Here is a 20,690-nt window from a genome sequence, read left to right on the forward strand (position 1 = left end):
TAGAAAACTTAGTCATCTGCCCCAGATAAACTAAAGATTTTGGCATTTTAAAATTATGTAAATGTCTTGTGTGCCTGTTTGAAAGGGCCTTGCCTAAAATATTTTAATGAGTGAATTTTCTTTCTGCAACTCAACCTCAGCGGAAACTGACAGAAACAGGAACGTTTCAGGATAGCTATTTGCAAAAAAATGTATATTATTCTTGCTGGTATTTAAAGAAGGATTGATATAGGAGCTAGTACACAGAGAATTAAAATGAGAAAGTAAAGGAGAGAGAACGAAGAGAATGAGGAAGAATGGGAGAACAAAAAGGGGGAAATCGAAGAGGATTTGGCATGCCAGGGAGGATGAAGCTTTTTTGGAAAAAGTAGAGAAGATTTTTCTGGAAAGGCGAGAAAGAGGGGATGTCTCTAGGAAAGGTAGCAATTCCCAAACACAAGAAGAAGATACTTGGAGAAATGTGATACACAGAAGCAGAACTGTCAAGAACCATGCTTCAAGCGTGAAATGATAGAGTTGAGTCCAAGCTTTCACTCCAATCAATTATGAGAGACAGGGACAAGAGCCTCACATCTTTGAAGACATGGAGGTGACTTTGCAGCTCTGTGCGTGGAATAGCTACTGCCAATTTTCACAGGAAGAACAGATGTATGAGTTAGTAGGTGATTCCCTGTTGTGAGGCGCAGAAGCAGTTGTGTATGGGGCTGATAAGATGTCTCAAGAGATGTGCTGTCTCCCAGGGCAAAGATCCATGAAGCAACAAAAAGGTTAACAAGACTCATTAAACTAAGTGACCATTACACTAACATACATATTGGAACTTATGATACTGCAAGATGTGGCCTTCAATGAATTGCAAGGGACTATTAGGCTCTAGGGAGAAAGCTAAAGGACTTTGGGGTCATAGGTTGTTATTTCATCCTGTTGAAGGAAGAGGGAGGAGAATATTAGAGGTGAACAACTGGTTTCACAGATTATGCCCATAAAAAAAGATTTGGCTTCTTTGATCATAGCCTGTACTTTCATGAAGAAAGACTTCTGGCAAGAGACAGATTGTACCCCATAGCAACTGCCAGGAATCTCACAAATCTGATGAATGAGTTACAAATGGGGGGATGAAAGCAGTATCCAAGAGGGAAGGGGGACATCAGGTATTGGGGGCAATTGCCTAAGCGATACAGGGGGAATTGGAATTGGACCAACAGTACAAAGTGTGCAGAAAAGTAACAAGTGATCAGCTAGAAAGAATGACCCATGGTCTTAGATGTGCCTACACTAATGCACAGAGCATGAAAAATAAACAAGATGAACATGAAGTCTTATAAGAGGAGGTTAAATATGATTTAATAGCCATCACTGAAACTTGCTGGGATGAGCCACATGATTGGAACATAGCAATGGAAGAGTATAACCTATTCCAAATAAACAGATGCAAGAGGAACAGAGGAGGAGGAGTAGAGTTAGAGCATAGCAACCAGGTTGGAAGTCTCTGGGTAAAAATTAAAGGGTAGCAAAACAATAGTGAACTTATTTAGGGGTCTACTATATGCCCTATAGCTGAACTGAAGATTTGGATTATGCCTTTCTAAAACAATTGATGAAATATTTTTGAGAGAGAGAGAAATAATGAGAGGTCTCAGCCACTCTGTTATTTGTTGGAAGTTACAATCTGCCAGGAATGTAAGGTCCAACAAATTCCTAGCCTTGCAGACTAGTTCATTCTCCAAAAAGTGAAAGAAGCAAAAAGGGATCAGCTATTTTGGATTTGATCCTAACCAACAGAGATGAAATCACCAGTGGGATGCAAATAGTGGGAACTTTGGATGGGAGTGACCATGTCCTCTTAGGATTTGTTATACAGATGAAAGGTGAAGCCAAACATAGACAAACAGGGTGGATTTCAAGAAATCTGATTTCACTAAGCTTAGGAAAATACTGGGTGAAATCTCGTAATCAAAGACAGTCAAAGAAAAAAGTGTTCAAGATGCATGGGAGTTTCTTAAAGATGATATATTGAAGGCACAGTTGCAAACCATTCCAATGAAGAAGAAAAGTGAGAGGTGTCTAAAGAAACTGGAGTGGATGTAGAAAGAACTTTCAGATGAGCTGAGCTTTAAGAGACATGTATTTTAAAAATGAGAGAAAGAAGAATACAAAAGAATAGCCAATATTTATAGGAGGAATTCAGAAAAGCTGTAGCTCAAAGTGAGGTCAGGCTCACAAAGAGGTTAAAAATAATTTAAAATCAGGGGTGTGTGGATGGTTATATTGAGAGCAAGAGGAAAGAAACAAGGAAACGGTAGGGCCACTGCATTGAGAAGATGATGAAATGCTAGCAGGGAACAAGGAAAAGGGTGAACTGTTTAACAACTGTTTAATACCTTCTTTGCCTCAGTCTTCTCCCAAAATAAAATCAGTGCTCTATCCGGTGAAAACAGAATAACTCATGCAGTAAGAGGGCTACAGACCAAAATACAGTAGTTAAAAGTGTAGCCACAGAATACCGAGCTACTCCAAATGAACTGAAGTCTCCAGGGCCAGATAAACTGCATCTAAGAGCACTAAAGGAACTTGCAGATGTAATCTCAGAACCACTGTCAATAATCTTTGAGACTAGAACCTGGACCAGTGACTTCAAATTACAAGAAAAGAGATTCTATTCAAATGTTACTAAGAACTTTTTTCCCTGTAAGAGCTGTTCAACAGTGGAATAGATTGCCTCTTAAGGTGGTGGACCTTAAACAGAGGTTGGATGAGCATCTTTCAGGATTGTTTTAATTGTGTATTCCTGCATGGCAGGAGGTTGGACTGGATGGACCTTGTGGTCCCTTCCAGCTATAAGATTCTACATTTCTATGAATATAAGAAATAATATTGGTGCAGGCTATCTAAAGAAGTCTCATTACAACTCTTGAGATATGTAAGGAAACAGAATTGTGAAAAAATTGTACAAGAGTTACTAAAAAGAAGTGTTTGTATTTACTGAATGATCTCTGCTGTATAATTTCTTCTTTGGTTTGTTTCTCTCTAGCTTGGACCCTGGCAGGAAACGATATGGAACTATTGTTTACTTTGGTTTGTTTGAGGGAAAGGACATCAAGAAACAATACTGATCATGCTCAAAGTGTAAAGAGGATGGGAGTGTTGTGTCATATGAGTTCTAGGGGAAACCATTAGTTTGGTGCGGAGTCTTGTTTCTAAACTTTGGGAGTGTTGCCCTTATCTGATTCTGCTGCATTGGAAAACAGACTGAGCACATGAACAAAACTGCTTCCTTTCCAGAAGCCCAGACATGGCTGCCATTATTGTTCACACTGGGTTATTTTGGCTTCTGCCACGAGACTGGCTAGAAATATGGAAAATGGTACTACATGGTCCGAACCAAAATGACAATAGAGGGACTGTGTATAGATAATGTAATTACATAGTTTACACAATAGATGACCCTGAATCTAACTGTATATAGTTAAAGTCAGCCATCCCTGTGCCTTTCCATTCTCAAGTATGAGAAGGCTAAACTACTTAGCATAGTAGTATGTGGAGGCCTGGTGTAAAGGACTACCACACTTTCATAGGGGAGGTTTAATCCTCTTCTATCTTTTCTCCCCCTAAATTGCTCCTTCCATTGTAATGGAGTAAAAGAAAAAGGAGGCATCTCCATTTGTACCAATGAATGTTGCCATTTCCTTTCTTAGGTTCTATGTAATGGATGGGTGAAGGCTCAGGGGGGAAAAACAGCTGAATGATATGGTTTAAACCTCTTCTGTCCATATATGTTTATCCAAAACTAGGTCAGTTAGTATCACACACTAACTTGGAAGTAAAAAAAAGAAAGTTACATCAGTGTGTTACACATTATACTCAATAAATATGAATATCAGACTTGGATGCAGGAGACAGGAAAGCTGTCTACTGCCAAAGTCTGCAGAAATTGTAATGGACAAGCTAGGGAAAATCCAAGCCAGATTGCAAACTGGAATTTCCCTTACACAGCCTCCTGCTGACAAAGAAATGGTTGCACTGATTGAAAGCAATCAGAGTTCAACTGCCCTGTTTACCTCCAAGGAATGGAGACCTGATGAACTGGATCAGACTGGTACACCCCTAGTGTGGGGTATTGTGCAGCTTACAGAGAGCTCCAACAAACCTATCTGGATTTCAAAGTGGTTAAGACACTGATTCTGATGATCACAAGGTTGGCAGATCTGCAGTTCAAGACCCACCCAAGCACCATGGTATGTACTGAGCTCCCACCACAAGTCCCAGCTTCTGCCAATCTAGCAGTTCAAAAGCATGTAAAATTGCAAGTAGATAAATAGGAATTACTTTGGTGGGAATATAACAGTGGAGTTTATCACACAGATCCCACTGGAGTCATCTTTGAGAATACTTAGTAATACTCTGCTTATTAACAGAGATGAGCACTGCCCCCTACAGTTGGACATGACTTGACAACCTCGTCAAAGGAAGACCTTTACCTTTTTAGAGATCTATATGGTGGGACCTTGGTATCCATGGGAGAACAATTTCGGAAACCCCCCCCCCCCATTGCACAGATACCAAAAATGGTGGATGCTCAAACCACGTTGTCCCCAATGGTGGAGCATACATGCAGTTGCATCGCCATTATGGACAATGAGACTACAGGTGAGATCCCATTGTCCCTAATGGTAGCACAGCAGCATGCATAAGCCACCACTGCAGACAATGGGGGGCCGTCCCTAATGGCGGTACTGCTATATGCATGAACAACCACTGGAGACAACACAGACATGCTGTCCACAGATGCTCAAATCCACGGATGACAAGTCCACAGATACCAAGGTCCCACTGTACTGATTGGCTTTATCTGCGTCTATTGTCTCTACTTGCTCAGACCACTTAAAGAGCTCTGATCAGAACCTGAAGGGTACATTCACCTCAGCCCCACCACAGGATTAGGTCATGTTTTGCCCCATCCAGAGTTGTTCCCTTCACTCTTAGGAAACCACCTCTCACGTTTGGAAGACCTTTAAAATACAGAGACAGAGAGAATCTATTTTGATCTGCTTCCCTCTCTGAGACCTGGTTCCCTGCTATGCTATTCGGCCATCCTAGTATCCTATTCATGTTGGAGGGTAGGAAAATCCATGTGTATATTTTAGCCCCCTTAGACTGGTTGGGAGAAGGGTTTTTAGCTTCCATGACATCTTTCCCCTCTTTTACTTTGAGAAACAGCTTGCACTGAATATAGACTGTCCTGTTGGTTTTTGCTATTATCTTTTTCTGTCTATTTAATAAAGAAATAATTGCTTTTGCTACAAAATCAGCTTGTCTTTCTACCTCATTTTTAACTGGAGTCACTTTGGTCAATTGTCCATTTTTAAAACCTTTACCCTGTAAGGTCCTGCAGAGTGATAGTGACTGGAAGAGCTTCCCCCACCCCAGCCAGTTCACTGCACTTAACAAGTGTTGACTGTGCAAATTTCCATTGATTGAATGAATCAACTCTAGTTGAGACTTGAATGGATAAACTTTAGTTAAGACTAGAAATTGAATTTTGACCTCTGTCATGATTTAGGCCTATGTATCTAACACAGCGTGTAATTTAGTCCAGAGACAATAAAATTATTTTGCAGCTTTCGGAGGGACCCAGTGTGACATAGTGGTTTGAATGGTAGAATAGGACTCTGTGAGGCCAAGGTTTGAACTGCTGCTCGAACATGGAAATCCATTGAGAGACCTTGGGTGGGGTCACCATAAATTGGAGTTGACTTGTAGGCATATAACAACAAGAACAGCAGCAGCAACAACAAGAACAACAACAGGTTTCTGATGGATATGGTCTCTTCACTTAGTGTCAGAGGCCAGGTATTAAACAGGGTGGGAATCATGAAGATCTCCAGATACTGTGGAACTGTAAGTCCCAACATCCCTCACCACTGGCTATGTTACTGGGTCTTCTGAGAGTTGCAATCCAAAAACATCTAAAGGACTGTGGTATTCTCACTCTTGTTTTAAATCGACACATTCCTAACAAGGAAATGACTAAATGCCTTTACAGACTGGCCTGAAAGGCTGGCCTGGGGGCACAGTCAGGGCATCGCGTCCAAATTATGCACACTATATTCTGGCCCAAGGTGCCAAGAAGCCGTATGCTGCTCCACGCAGCATGTGCCATCATGGCACACCTCTGGCACTGCATCCAGATGATGCAGCACCAAAGGAGCACCATATAGTCATGCAACCATGGCTATGGTGCCCTTTCAAGGGTGCAAGAAGAAACAATTTTTGCAGCTCCTTTTTGCACCCTCGAAAGGCCGGATTGGAGCCATGGCATGAGGTTGCTGCACCCCTGATCTGGCTAGGAAAGGTGTGGCATCCCACTGCCCCTTCTGAGCTGTCTGTCAAGCCCCTTTGGGTACCAACAAAGTCCACTCTTTTATGTAAGGCAAAAGTAGCAATAATATGGCTGTCCAGATACTGTGGAACCACAGGTCCAAGTCCGATCAACCCTAACCAGTTTAACCAATGATGGGAAATTCTGGAAGATGCAGTCCAACAACACCTGGAGAGCCACATGATTCCCACCCCTGCTGTATGGGGATGGAACTAAAACACGTGTATACATCCTCTACTGAATAAAGCCATAAACACAACTGGGACAGTGTCCTGGCCGTATTAGATTATATTTTCATCCCCAAGAAGAATGTAGTTTATGAGCTCAGAAGCCTGGAGAAACTGTTGAATCATTTGTGAGGCTCTTGGATGAATAGGCTGAATTCTGTAAGTTTGATGTTAATATGGAAGAGCACCTCAGAGGCAGATTTGTGCTTGGAATTCTCAACAAAGGGCTTTCCAGGGTTGAGGGATGCAGCTAAAAGAACACTAAGTTCATCAGACAACCATACAGATGAAATGGAAATATAAGATGATCAAAACCCAGAGCAGGATTTGATGAAAATGCATTAAGTGTTTGATCATTGTGCACTCCATTAAAGTGATTTATAGCTCATTCATGTTTATTTATAGCTTCCCTACCAGTCTCTGACAAGGCCACATTGTCTTATTTTAATCCTGAGCCACACTACTGAATGCTGGTGTGGCATAGTGCCATCTGTTAATAACAATGGGTTATATGTGTAATTAGTACAAATTTGGACACATTCCCTTGAAACAGTTTAAATCTCCAACTGAAGTAAACTGTCTTCATTTCCTGAGCCAAACCTCAGAGCAAAATAAATAAAACATGTATTGGATCACAGCCTCAGACTGTAATCACCAGAATGAGATAGATTTGGATTCTTCATGGCAGATTCCTAAACAGTGCTGGTTATAGTTTCAGGGGACTCTTGGGCAAGGTACCCTCAATGGCTTATCACCTCTTTCCTGCTGTCACTACAGCCCATTCCCAACCTTTGGTTCCCTGATGTAGAATTCTTGGTTCTTGCCCACGCTGGTTGTGCTTTTAAGAGGTGTGGTCCAACAACATCTGGGGACCACTGAAGTTTTGGAAACACTGATCAAAACAATCTAAAGTACAATGTACCAAAAGTAGAAAGAAAGAACTCAGCTGAAAGAGGCTGTAGAGCAAATGGGTGCAGCTGACTCGGTGAAGTGAGCCAAGCTACATTCTACAGTGGAAGGCAAGAGACCTTCAGGATAACCAGCCAGTACCTCAAATGCGGAAGCCATCACAACTTAAATATACAACCAGGCTGTCAGGAAACTCCTCAACTGAGTCTCCCCAATGAAAATATTAGCAAACATCTGTTTATGACAATTTATGGCACTCCAAGATATTTGTCAGCTTTCTACAACCTGGTCCCTTCTAGAGAAGCAGGACGATAATGACCATTGATTCCAGACATATGTGCATTCTGATAGCAATGATGGGAGCTTGACACATATGTAGAGCCCCAGGCTGGGGGCAGCTGATCTTTTGGGGGAGAGTGGATCTCTGTACAATCATAAGCTTCTTAATTTACAGTCAGTTAGAACAGTTATTCAGTGCATTACAATACCCCCACAGCTTTTATTTATAATCTGTTAAATGCTTTTCAGAATGCTTGCTAACCGGAGTCCTCTGGGCAGAGTTTGCTGTTTTTAATTGCCGTTAAGTCAGCTTTGAATTATAGTGATACTATGAATGAGAGATCTCCAATAGAGCCTGCTATCAACAGCTCTGCTCAGGATCCACACACTCAGGGCTGTGGCTTCCCTGACTGAGTCCATCCATGTACAATGCATTAAAAATATAAAATACAAATAGCAAAACAATAATATATAATGATCACTCCCTCGTTTTTTGGTTTGGGGGTGGGTCATTGCAGAGGGTGATATTCTCTTCCACCTGCCATACCAACTAACACCTCCAGGACTCATAATTTTGCTGTGGTAAGCTTCTGGGCTGGTGGAAAGCATGGAAGATCATAGAAGGATCTATGCTCATAGCCAGAGGTGAAACAATGATATTATCTGCTGAGACCCCAGTGGATTTTGGTGGAAGATGCAACACTCTGCATCTGGCTGTGAAGAATAGCAAATTGCTTCTTCAAGTCACCTCTCTACACCAGGCATGAAATGGCCATTCATAAGGGCTATCAAAGCAAAAACATAAGTCCTGGGTGTGGTGAGTGGGAAGCCATAGCAGAGTTCAGCCTACAGAACTCTTATGATTATACTGGGCATTGATCCTTGCCATTGTGAGGGATATAGCTCTTTGAAATGCAAGAACTTGGAAATGGCTCTACATGGTACATTCAGGCAACATGATTCCATAATGTCTTCATGAATATCACTAGACTCAAAGGACAGACATTTCACAAGAATGGTTACCTGCAAAGGGTCTGTAACACTGCAATATGTGAACTTAGTCTAATAATTAGAAATCTTATATCCAGCCAGTCCATATTCCTCTGGTTCACTAGATTAGGGCAAGATTTCTATATGGAACATGACAGACTTTGTTATGGATCACTACCATTCCTGTGTACTGGATGTAAAGCAACACTGGTCCCTTGTCTTTCTGACAGAAAGAAAAACAACTCATTTGAGATGTGGTGCTGGACAAGACTGCTGAGGATTCCATGGGCAACCAGGAAGACAAATAAATGGGTTCTAGATCAAGCCTGAACTCTCCATAGATGACCAAATTGACACTGCCATAGTTTGGCCATATCATGAGAAAGCATGACTCATTAGAAAATAATATGAGGCTAGGAATGGTAGGTGGCAGGAGAAAGAGAGGAAGACTATATGCCAGATTCAGTCAGGGAGGCCATGGGCCTAAGCCTGCAGAACCTGAACAGAGAGGTTGAGAACAGGAAGTCTTAGAGATGTCTTATCCATGGAGTTGCTATGCGTTGAGGAGGGCAGTTAACAAAAGCATTAACCACAGGTGCAAATTTAGAATGTGCTGTGTATAGCCAGTTTCCCATCATTGTTCCAAGGTAAAAAGGCAAAACAGAATACTTAGATGTCACACAACGCTCCCGTTGCATCATACCACTGTATTCAGTAGCTGTGTCCTGAGACATGATAAAAGGCTGTAATTTAGTGCTGCATCTTTAGTAAATACTGAAGAGGTAAGGTAGCACCATGGAAAGCTCCATGTAAGCAAGGAGGTCTGGAGATAGAGTGTCTCTCTCTTCTTAGGTTCCTCCATTCTATCACTCTTAAGTCCCACACCCTGTGGACAAATTTGGTAGAGCAGGATGTACTTGACCCTTTAAGGCAAATAAGGTTTGGAAGAAGGTTTCCTCAAGGATCCTGGTGCAGGTTTTATAGGCTCACTGTGTTTAGCCTGAGACTTATTATCAGAAAACTGAGCCAGTTCCTTGGTATGTACCATAAGGTTTGTTTAGCTGCATCCACTTTGCGGTTGGACCAAGCAATAAGTAACAACATACTGTCTTATTCACAAAAATTAGCCTAAAAGTAAAATTACTACTGTGGTGTCCAAACACACACAGTGTGAGCCTCCTACAATGATCAACACCACAAACAAATGGATATATATGTAAAACTTCTGGAACATTAACATTAAAAAAAAAAAAAGTAATATTGGAACCAAAGCATCTTAGATATACACTGATATAAACACAGAGCAAATATGTAAGTTAAATGTACCTCTAAAATGATCTCTAAAAGGACAAGAGTAGAGCTTACTATTTGGGGTCATATCTGCCAGAATCCCCTGCAGAATAGTCCCAAACAGTAATTTCCCCAAGCTCAAGACAAGGCCCATATGTTTTACCATCTCTTAAGGAAAGATTTTAAAGACTTCATAGTTTGAATGAGAAGTTTGTTTTATCAGCATATTTATAATGAGTACAAAAAGCTGAAAGTCTGTTTCCATATGGTGCAATCCATATGAAAGTTACAGATGTTTCTTTAAAATTGGCAATGCGTTCTTAAGGGAGTGGATGTTACAGCGGATACAAACAGTGGGAAATGTGAGACATGTTTTATTCTTTCCTGGGGCTTGTAATATGAAAGGAAATGCTCCGACAGCTTGTTTATTATACAGAAGCACAACTGGTAGCTGAGTTGTATAAGTGAAACTTGGCTTTGATTGTTTCATCTTTGTTGCATAGTAGGATATCATGCAATGGAATATATGTGTCCTGTATGAAATATTTTTCAGAATTACTGTAATCTGGAAGAACCACGCTGGCTCACTTAGCACAGAGCTATTATGAGAGGACTTCCTTGTAACAGGAATTAGGTGCTATTTTTACATTACCGTGAGAAAGACCTTTTCTTAAAATGGACTTTTACCAGTGTCCCAGTGTTAACTACGTGTATTATGAATAGAAGCTTTGAATATGATTGAATAAACTGCAGTTTCATTCCAGCCAAGAAGGAAGTTCAGTTTCTAAGCAGGAAAGCTAAATTAGGCCTAATTCCCACTTACCTTTTGATTCGATTCCTGAACCAATTCCTGAAACAGGTTCAGCAAACACAATGGTTCCCGCTGTGTTTGCACTAGTTTCAAGAATCGGTGCAGGTAGTGACAGCCACTCCTTCCCCACCATGCCTCTCTCTGTCCTACTGGCCATACTGGTAGGACGGAGGCGGAGGAGAGGCCAAGGCGGAAGGAGAGAACCAGGCCAGGAGGACAGAGGACTGAGGACGGAGCAGGCATGGAGGTATAGCCAGGAGGCTGGGGAAGCTGCCGCCAGTGGGAACCAGAGGAATTCAAATCCGATTTGAATCTGCTCTGGTTTCCACTTGGGCTGAATCAATTTATTTCTAATTAAATCGATTCAGCCCCCCAAAAAAACCATTTTGCCAGAGTCTTTTTGACATGGGTTAAATAGGTAAAAACCATGCCCCCCCTTTCTGAATCACTTCAGCGATTTGAATTAAGTGGGAACCATGGTTGTTTAAACCGGATCTTTTCGAATCATGAACCGGTTTAAACCATAGTGGGAATGAGCCCTAGGATTTGGATTACAGTTTGTTCTGGATGGGTTGCACTCCCACTGAAAGAGGTGCTCTTGGGGTCTAGAAGTGGAGGTTCTGGTGCACATCCCACTGCCTCAATAGACTAGGTTTTCTCAGCTGTAGCCCCCAGAAACTGGGCATTTCCTTGTTGGTGGAAAGTGGAAGGAGAGAATATATGCATCCAGCTATTTTTCTATAGCTGGAGGAACAGCAATAGCCATCCACAGAGACCTCCAGGCAACCTCTGATGGTGCCTGTGAATGATATCACTGCTCTGTGTCCACCTATTCGAAAATAGCTGGACACTTATCTGCTGTTCCCCTCACTAACCAGGAAATGCTTACATTCAGTGGGTTGCAGCTGAGAAGCGGGGAGGGGGAGGTTGGTTGGTTGGTTGGTTGTTGCATGGTCAGTAGACAATTCCAACCTCCACAACAGCTATAAAAGTCAGTTGCGATGGCATGAGTCCAAGGAGCTTAGCGCACAGCAAAATAAAGTGACTTACCGCTCCCAAATTGAAACCAAATTGTCCCCTGGTTTTATTGCATAGCTTTTGCCCCCAAACCACCATCCGAGTGGTCCCTGAACTCACTTCGGTGACCATTTTTTAAAGTCAGGAACATTCTTTGACTTTGAAAAATGGCCACTGAAGTAAGTTCAGGGAGCAGTGTTGGAGCCAGGCTATACCCAGATGACAGTTTTTGGCACAGAAGTCATGCAATAAAACCAGGGAGCAACCTGAATTTGGCTTGAATTCAGGAGCGGTAAGCAAGTTTATTTTGCTGTGCGCTAAGCTCCCAACTTACACCACTGTAATTCACTAACAGAATGCTAACTAAAATTGTTTCACACAGCTTTTGGTTCTTTGAACCAGAGGTGGCTTTTATGACTGTTTAAATTATGTGTGTTTCTAGGAACTGGGTTGTTGTTGTTTAAAAACATGCACACATCCTGTTCCTGTATGCTTTTAAAGACTGTTTTTGTTTGTTTGTTTGTTTGTTTGTTTTGTCTCTTAGACATTTCTCTAAGGGTCCTGGCCAGCTTAGAGGTGATAGCAAATGTTTAGCTAAAATAAACGTTGCATATCGTTAACAATATCCAATGTATTCACTCTCCTATATAGACTGAGTCAGGCTTTTTGTTTTGTGTTTTCTCATGTTTCAAGGGAGGGCTTTCACTATAGTGGCTATCATAAAGTGGAACAATCTCTCTTTGAAATCATACAAGATGTTTCTTCCCTTAGCTGAAGACTAGTTTGTCTAGGCATTTATCTAATCACTAATCTAGCCAATTACACCTAGTGGTTTTAATTAAATGTGTAGTTATTTTACTTTTCCATCTCTGTTTTATTGTTTTATTATTTGAATCCATTGTATTTTGTGTTTTTTTTCATAATGCAATATTGCTCTGGGATTTTTTTTAATAAAAAAGGGTACGCTACAGAAAAGTGTTAAATCAGTTAAAGGCTATATGTTCAAACATATTCATGTTCGTGATTGCACAGTACCCCTCAGTGTAACATAGGCACTGTTTATCTTTCACCAGGCATTTGTGTATCTGACACCAGAAGAAAATTCTTTTGAATCCTTTCTTGCAACTGTATTGCAACAGGAGAAGGGAGTATGGAGGAATGGCTGTGCAGTACAGTTCAGATTTACACCCAAACACAGTGGAGCTAAATAGATTGGCACAAGCTAAAATGAATCCAGAGTACCCTATTCTCTGGCAGTAAATTATTACCTAGATTCCAAGCAAAATTCTATAATACAAATAAATTATGCAAAAACATGCTTTCTTATTTGGGCTGGCTTTGCATAATTTGTTCCGCTTTTGCAGTATAGAGGAAGACACAAGCAGCTACACTTTTAAGTTATCCTTTCCCCCACTATTACATCACCAAGTGTTTCCCGCATTCCATCCTCATCTCTTTATAAGTTTTATTCTTAGGACACTAAACTTTCCTCCTAACATCATGTACATAGAGAAATTCCTCATTACTTCCACTTATGTTGGACAGCTTGTTAAGTCCCAGCCATGCAGAAGGAGCACCCCCCAGCTAATGCAAAAGCTGTGTTATTCTGGTGCGTTTACAGCTATTTGGAGGTCCTAACAAGGGCTGGAGAGGCTGGCATAACAGCTGGAGCGAGTTGCAAGCAACCAATTTTACTTGTCACTTCTGCTCGGCTTGGCTGATAAGCCTTGTCATTTGAGAAGGCTTCCTCTCTGTCATCACAGCCAACGTAATTCTGGCTTATTTTGGCACCCATTTAACTTTTCCCTTTGTACACACTAGACAGCCAGAGTAGCGCAGTGGTGTGAAAGTGAGACTATGACTCTGGAGACCAGGATTCTATTCCCAGCTCATCCATTAAACCCACTGGGTGGCCTTGAGCATGTCACATGCTCTCAGCCTCAGGGGAAGGTGATGGCAAACCTCTGAACAAATCTTGCCAAGAAAACCCTGTGATAGGTTTTCCATTGGGTCACCATAAGTCAGAAACAACTTGAAGGCACACAACAACAATATACTAGGTAACACTGTGAGGTATTACACAGAAGAGAGAAAACTGAAAATTAGCTTGGTAGTGACATTGGATATAGGAACCAAAAAGTGGCAGCAAAATAGTTGCCAATTTCTGTTAGCAGTTCAGGTATATATAGATCATTTTGGATTGCCACCAGAAGATTGGACAACCAGATGACAAGAATTAAGGACACAATTGTATTGTGAAATAGTTGTAATCTGCATCAGTCAATCTTCAGGATATTCACATAGTTCTCAATTCACTGCAAGACCTGAAAAATTTAAGTTCAACATAGATGGCTACATTTATATAGAATACAGTCAGCCCTTGATATCCACTGGGGCTTGGTTCCAGGACCCTGCCTCCCTCCATGGATAACAAAATTTATGGATGCTCAAGTTCTATTAAATACAGTGGCATAGTAAAATAGTGCCCCGTATATAAAATGGCAAAATCAAGATTTGCTTATTGGAATTTGTATTTTGAATATTTTCAGGCAGTGAGTGATTAATTCTGTGGATAAAAAATCCACAGATGCAGAGGGCTGACTGTATCATACGGCTTTTTATATTTCAGCTATGCTTCACTGGTGACAGAATGAGCTTTTTTGATAGGTCAAAATCTGAAGGACAGAGCTATACCATTCTATAGTACCTCAATCTCTTGCCTTGAAATCCCTGTTGCTTCTTGCTCATGAAGAGGCACTGGGAGAGGGAATTTGCAAGGGGAATTATTAGTTGAGGTTTCAAGGCAAATGGTGCATTGGCTGTATTATCAATGGTTAGGTTAGTGCACTTGTTCCACACCTTTCACAGGTTGGCAGCCCAGTCATGAAGGAATGGAGTGGAAGGTTCACTTGAATTTCTTTTCCACTTATTTCTTTAATTTCCCAATGTTTCTGTTACAGCTCTAACCTAACCACAAAGGGATCCTACTTTTGGAAGTACTCCAGAGCCACAGTCCTCTTAATCTGGCCTGGTGTTGTGCAAGCAAAATACCTCAACATCAGAAACAATCTTGGAAGAGAGACAGGCAAAGGTTTCAGAAAGACAGAGATGAAATTATGCTTTGTTCATGCTTCCATACTTGTTCATCTACCCCATTACTATTAGCCCAGACAATGTCTTCCTATTTTAGGCACTGTGTCATTTTAAAATGTTAATTTATGTTCTGAAAGTGACACTAGCAACTACAGTTTGAAACGATTATGCAAATATAGAAAGTCTGTGTCTTTTGTTCCTGAAATATCATACTTCCATACAGACAATTCAGGATACACACCAGGTTTTTAACTTTGGCTTCGAGGGCAACTAACCCACCCTATTATCTGAATACCCAAGCGCTCATGTTGGAAGTACTTTTAAGTGGGAGAAGAGTAGGAATACCAGTACAAGTTTTAGCCATTTAAATCTGTACAATGGCAATGTAGAAGGTATTGGAGCATTGATCCAATTATACATTATTAGTTCTTAGCCATTTATTAATAGCTGATAATTATATAGAACTATCTATTTGCACTACTTCTTTTATGTAGTGTCAAAGTCCAACCACAATTAATCACTTTTAGATCTAATTGACTTAAATGTGAGAGCATGGGCTTAACATTTCCCCTATAGAAATCAATAAAGTAGGACTGGGTTCTTATGCTGCCATGTCTTGCAAAGCACACACCTGTACTAGAAGCAAAGCTCACACTTCAGGGAAGGGGAAGGTCTATAAGAAAACAGCTTCCTGGGCTCATCTGAATTTGGGAGGCAAGAGGGTACACATCTTTCCACACAAACTACACACGCTATCTAACTGCACCAGTCCATGATGCATTGCAGGAAGTGTGCAGAGCACAGCATCACTTTTCTGGACTACAACTCTCAGAAACCAGCACCAATATAGCCATTAGGGGATGGGAATTGTAATTCAAAATGTGATGTTTTCCAGATTATGGAAGAATGAGGGACTGACAAAGTCTCTTTCATTCTTATATAGGTCTGCCCAAGACTTTTTGCTGCCTAAAGCAGAGCATAAAATGGCATCTAACATCATCTAAAGTGCAAAGTATCCAAAGCCAGCCAAATTATTTTGACATTCGTGTCAGAAAAACCCTCAAGCACATCTCACTTTCTTTGGCAATAAAAATACACTAATAATTCATGAACTAACACATTTCTACCCTTTTATGTCATGCTAGTTGCTGTTGATGTCTGCCTTTCTCTCTCATACACACACAAACCTCACGTTCCTTGCAGTCCCTCAAGCCTGTGCCTTATCAAATCCCATTAGCACTTTTATTTCACATCATTTAATATGAGTAGGTTGCTTTGCTGAAGTCCATGACTGACTGCTTCTAAATGTATCTGTCTATATTTTTTGTGTAGAAATCCACCTGTCCCCCTTCTTGGCTGGTGCTTTTCTTGCTGCCTAGCCTTACCTTGCTGCCTTATAATATCAGATAACTTCTCTTTTAGGGAACACCAGTAATGCATGCATAACAGTGATGCAGAGAACAAACAACTATCTGCTTCTGCTGTTCACTGGACAAAGCTGTGCCTAGGTAGAAGATGTGGAGCAAACATGAGGCTTGTGGGACTTTCCAGATGTTGAAGTGCAATTCCCATTATTCTTCAGCATTGGCTGTGCTTGTTGGGACTACTGGGAGTTCTAATCCAGCAACATCTAGAAAGTCACATCATTTCCACTCCAGGCGTAGAGTGAACACAGGACACTAGTCCTTGCTTTTATTTGTCTTTTGGCCAGTCTTGTCACTTTGCTGTTCTGCTTACAGTATGCAGTTAAAACTCTCTTCTTCTATAGGCTTGCCTGTACACTCATCTTAAATCTTGCCCACAAAATTTAAAGCAGTCATTTACTCATTGTAAAAACTCATTTGAAAGACTTTGCTGAAGTCACCTATCAAGAGATGATGCTACAGAGGACATAAGAAAGAGAATATGAGTTAAAATCCATATAATAGTTCCATGACTGATCCATAATGTTAAAAATTATCAGTAATCCCAGCCCTCAAAGCAGGTTTGCTCCTACGTTCAGTGTTTAATCCCACCTGAGGATACTCATTTTTCAAACGATTTCGTATAGAATGACATTTTCAATTGGCATTGCCAGTTGTGAAAAGTGAACTGGGTGAGAGCTGCTAAGGATTTATTAACTGGGAATAGAAGGATGTGATTTGGAGATTAAAAATCAGATTCAGCACTGGTATGGCTGAATACACCGGGCTTTCAAACCCAGGTTTTTAAGACTTGAACCTTTAAAAACCTAAGCCTAGATAGGCAACACCTCTCAGTTTCTGTTTCTCCCACATTTCTACATTTTTAATGTCACAGTTTTCCATCTTGAATATGAAATAATTTAGTGCATTTTGGCAAATTCTTATTAAAAATAAATAAAAATAATTCCAGACATTTCTTCCAGGTGAATACCTCTGAATCAGAGTTTCCTTTGCTTCAATCCCCATCCAGCAGGCCAGTGGCCACCCAAAAATAAAATAAAAAACCCCATCTAAATGCAATTCTGGATTCTGAGGTAGGTTTAGAGAAGACATGTGGTGTGAGAAACCACAGGGCAAAACTCCAGGCCACTGGCTAGACAATGATTACATACCACTTGATATTACATCAAGTCCACACTGCTTGTGCCAGCTTGCCTGGCTGTATGTATGCCCAGCAAAGGAGGACCTACTCACCATGGGTTCAAGGGTCACATTAAGGGTCCACTTAACTCTAGGGATGTAGGCAAGATTGAATACAGTAGTTTTACCCTTTCCTCCTTAGCTCAAGAAAGACACTGGGCCAAAGCAGACAGGCAGGAAAAAGGGGCTCAATCCTGCTTTTTCCAAGAGCAGGTCGAACCCTTGTTGTCCACAAGGCCCACTCCCAAGGCGGGCCGGATACTCATGGCCCAACTGTACAGCCCAGCATCAAGCTATTTTTTGTCACCTCCCCATCATGGATTTACACTGTTGCACAAACACACCACTTATGACCTCCAAATACCTCCCACATCCACTGAGATGCCATTCATTTGCATAGCTGGCCATTTGATCAGTCACACAGTTGCACATGCAATGCTATGCCAGTACAGGGCATCTGTGTATCAGTGTGCGAGTGATACTTCGGCAAAGCACAATCATGGTTTAACCCCCCCCCCCATACATGCCCTTTCACACACACACTCTTCACCCCATGCCACCCTGTTGGACTGTCTGGTTTGTGTATGTTGTCATTACATCCATTGGATTAGTTGCACTTTAATTTTTTTGCTTTGCTGCAGCAGTCACATCAGGGCGTTTGTATGCAGGCATGAAAATGCACATTTTCTGGGCTAAACCAGACATTATCCCATTCCTTCTCCCTCATCCCATTCTGAGTGAGCCTGGAGAGGGCAAGCAGGACCTCAATAAAGCACTAGAAGGGGGGGGGGGATATCTTGTTTGGGGCAGTGGGTTGGAGAATGCTGTGCTCACAAGTTGTGGAAGGTTTTATAATCTCTGCCATTACTGTCTGAGGAGTTAGTTAAAAAGGGAAAGTCCAGGATTGTAAGAACTGCTAGGTTAGCACTTTGTATCCCTTCCCACCAATTATTTTTCTATTTTTAAAACTGTTTCTTACTATGATGATAGTGGCCCTAGCAACACAATTTTTATTTTGATAGTGCAGGATGGGAATGAGGTAAATGGACAGCTCCTCAGCCGCAGAATCACTTGGTCAAAGTCTGAAAATATCAGTTTTTCCATTTGGAAAATGACTGTATGATAGATAAACCAGTGAGGATATTACCACAAATGAGCAAAAGCAACAGTGGAGAGAACAGCTGCTGGGAAGGGAACTTTATTTCTGTCCCAACATGTTTTGGTCAATGGTCCTTCTTCAAAGGAACTCTGTGCGAGAGAGTGAGTGTACATATGCATGTGTGCATACACATACATATACATATACCCATATAGGATTAAAAGATATACAGAAAATATATGTTAAACACAACGAAGTTTTCTTTTACAACACTTAAAGTATCTGCAGCAGATGGACAGAAATACCATCTCACCAGTATCCCAAAATAAAACCACCAACTAATCCACTACACACCATAATATTGTTTACTCGATGGGAATGCAGAAACCATTTCCCAGAGAAGGTTTCGGCTAAGAAAACAAACTTCTCAGAGAGACCTTTTTTTATGCACGCAAGCAAGAAACAAACATAATTGGCTAAATGGAGGCAAGTGCCTCAAAGCAAACAAACAAAACCTTGGCAAAGTCAGCCTACTCTTTTAAAAGAAGTCATAGAACTCTTCATTTCCCGGAAGAACATTTAAATCCGCTAAATGTAGGACTGTGAATGTATCCAAGAGTACCTCTTTTCAAAAAAGGAAGTATGGCCTGTTACAGACTGCCAAAATAAAGCTGCTTGGGGTCTCTTTGGAGGTATGCTATTTAAATGATGCATGGGTCCTAAGAGTCCGGAGGTCGCGCCATTTGGAGCTTAACCTTGGACCATGCAAGACATCTCTGTAATAAAGTATACATAAAATTGGCATTTAGGAAGGGGAACTCTAATTTTCCGCAAGAGATACTAAGAAGTGATTCATTTGGATACACATTTATGTATTTTTTTATCTGAAGGCAGCAGATTATTTGGTGGTTTTATTGTCTTGTGTTACCAAGACTGCACTAGTATTACTCCAATGGTGCTTGTTAAGTAGGGTTTTCTTGGCAAAATATATTCAGAGGATGTTTACTATACCTTGCCCAGGTTTACCCAGTGGGGGTTTCAACGGCTGAGCGGGGATTAGAGTCCTGCTTGCCAATATCCTTGTCTAATATCAAACCTCTAAACCTCACTGATGCCAGTTTTTTACAGTGGTATTTGAATACATTACATAAACTTGCCAAGAAAACCCACAGAAAACAGCCTTAGGATTGCCACAATTCTGAAATACTTGAGGGTTCACGACAACTACAGCAACGAACTGTATATTCATAGCATATTATCCTTAAAAAAAGCTTTTTGCATGGTTTTAAATTATACTAAAATGCAAATTAAATAGATTTAAAATGTTTGGACTCTCAGTTCTCTATGGGTGCATCTACACTAATAGAAATAATGCAGTTTGGATGCGCACTGTATTTGCCATGGCTCCGTCCTACAGGATGCGGGGATTTGTAGTTTGGTGAGGCACCAGCACTGTGTGGCAAAGAAAGCTAAAGACCTTCTAAAACAACACATCCCAGGATTTCATAGGACGGAGCTACAGCACTTAAAGCAGTGTCAAACTACATTCTTCCCCTGTCTCATATATATATAATGCGCGCGCACATGTATTTCTTCAATTGCCCTTGAAGAAAGACTGTTATCTGAAACAGTGTTGGGACAGAAGTAGTTTCCTTCTCAGTATCTGGTGTTCTCTCCTCTTCCTTTGCCCATCTGTAAAATGAAAATAGTACCCACATGAGTCTGAAAAGGATAGGGAAAGATGCGGAGATCAGTAAATACAATTTATTTTATAGACATCATTTCTCCCGAAAGGGGCCCAGAGAAATAGTTGAAAAACTTACAATAATGAAATCATCTTGCTAAAACCATATAAAATCACATCAAACACACAACGTTTAAAAACAAAACTGAACGCATTGCCCTGCATAAAAGCTCCCAGATAAAGATGATATAATTCAGAGATACAGCCATGTTCATCTGTAAGAAGCGGTGCGTGGAGAGATCTGGCAGC

At 41.0% G+C, this 20,690-nt stretch overlaps 1 protein-coding gene across 1 annotated transcript in view; it reads right to left on the minus strand.

Moving 5' to 3' along the window:
- The window catches only part of ACE (angiotensin I converting enzyme), a 68,813-nt gene that overhangs the window by 44,978 nt on the left and 3,145 nt on the right, over positions 1 to 20,690 (minus strand). The window lies entirely within an intron of this gene.

Source organism: Sceloporus undulatus, chromosome 6 (genome assembly GCF_019175285.1).
Source record: "Sceloporus undulatus isolate JIND9_A2432 ecotype Alabama chromosome 6, SceUnd_v1.1, whole genome shotgun sequence".
NCBI classification, from domain to species: domain Eukaryota; kingdom Metazoa; phylum Chordata; class Lepidosauria; order Squamata; family Phrynosomatidae; genus Sceloporus; species Sceloporus undulatus.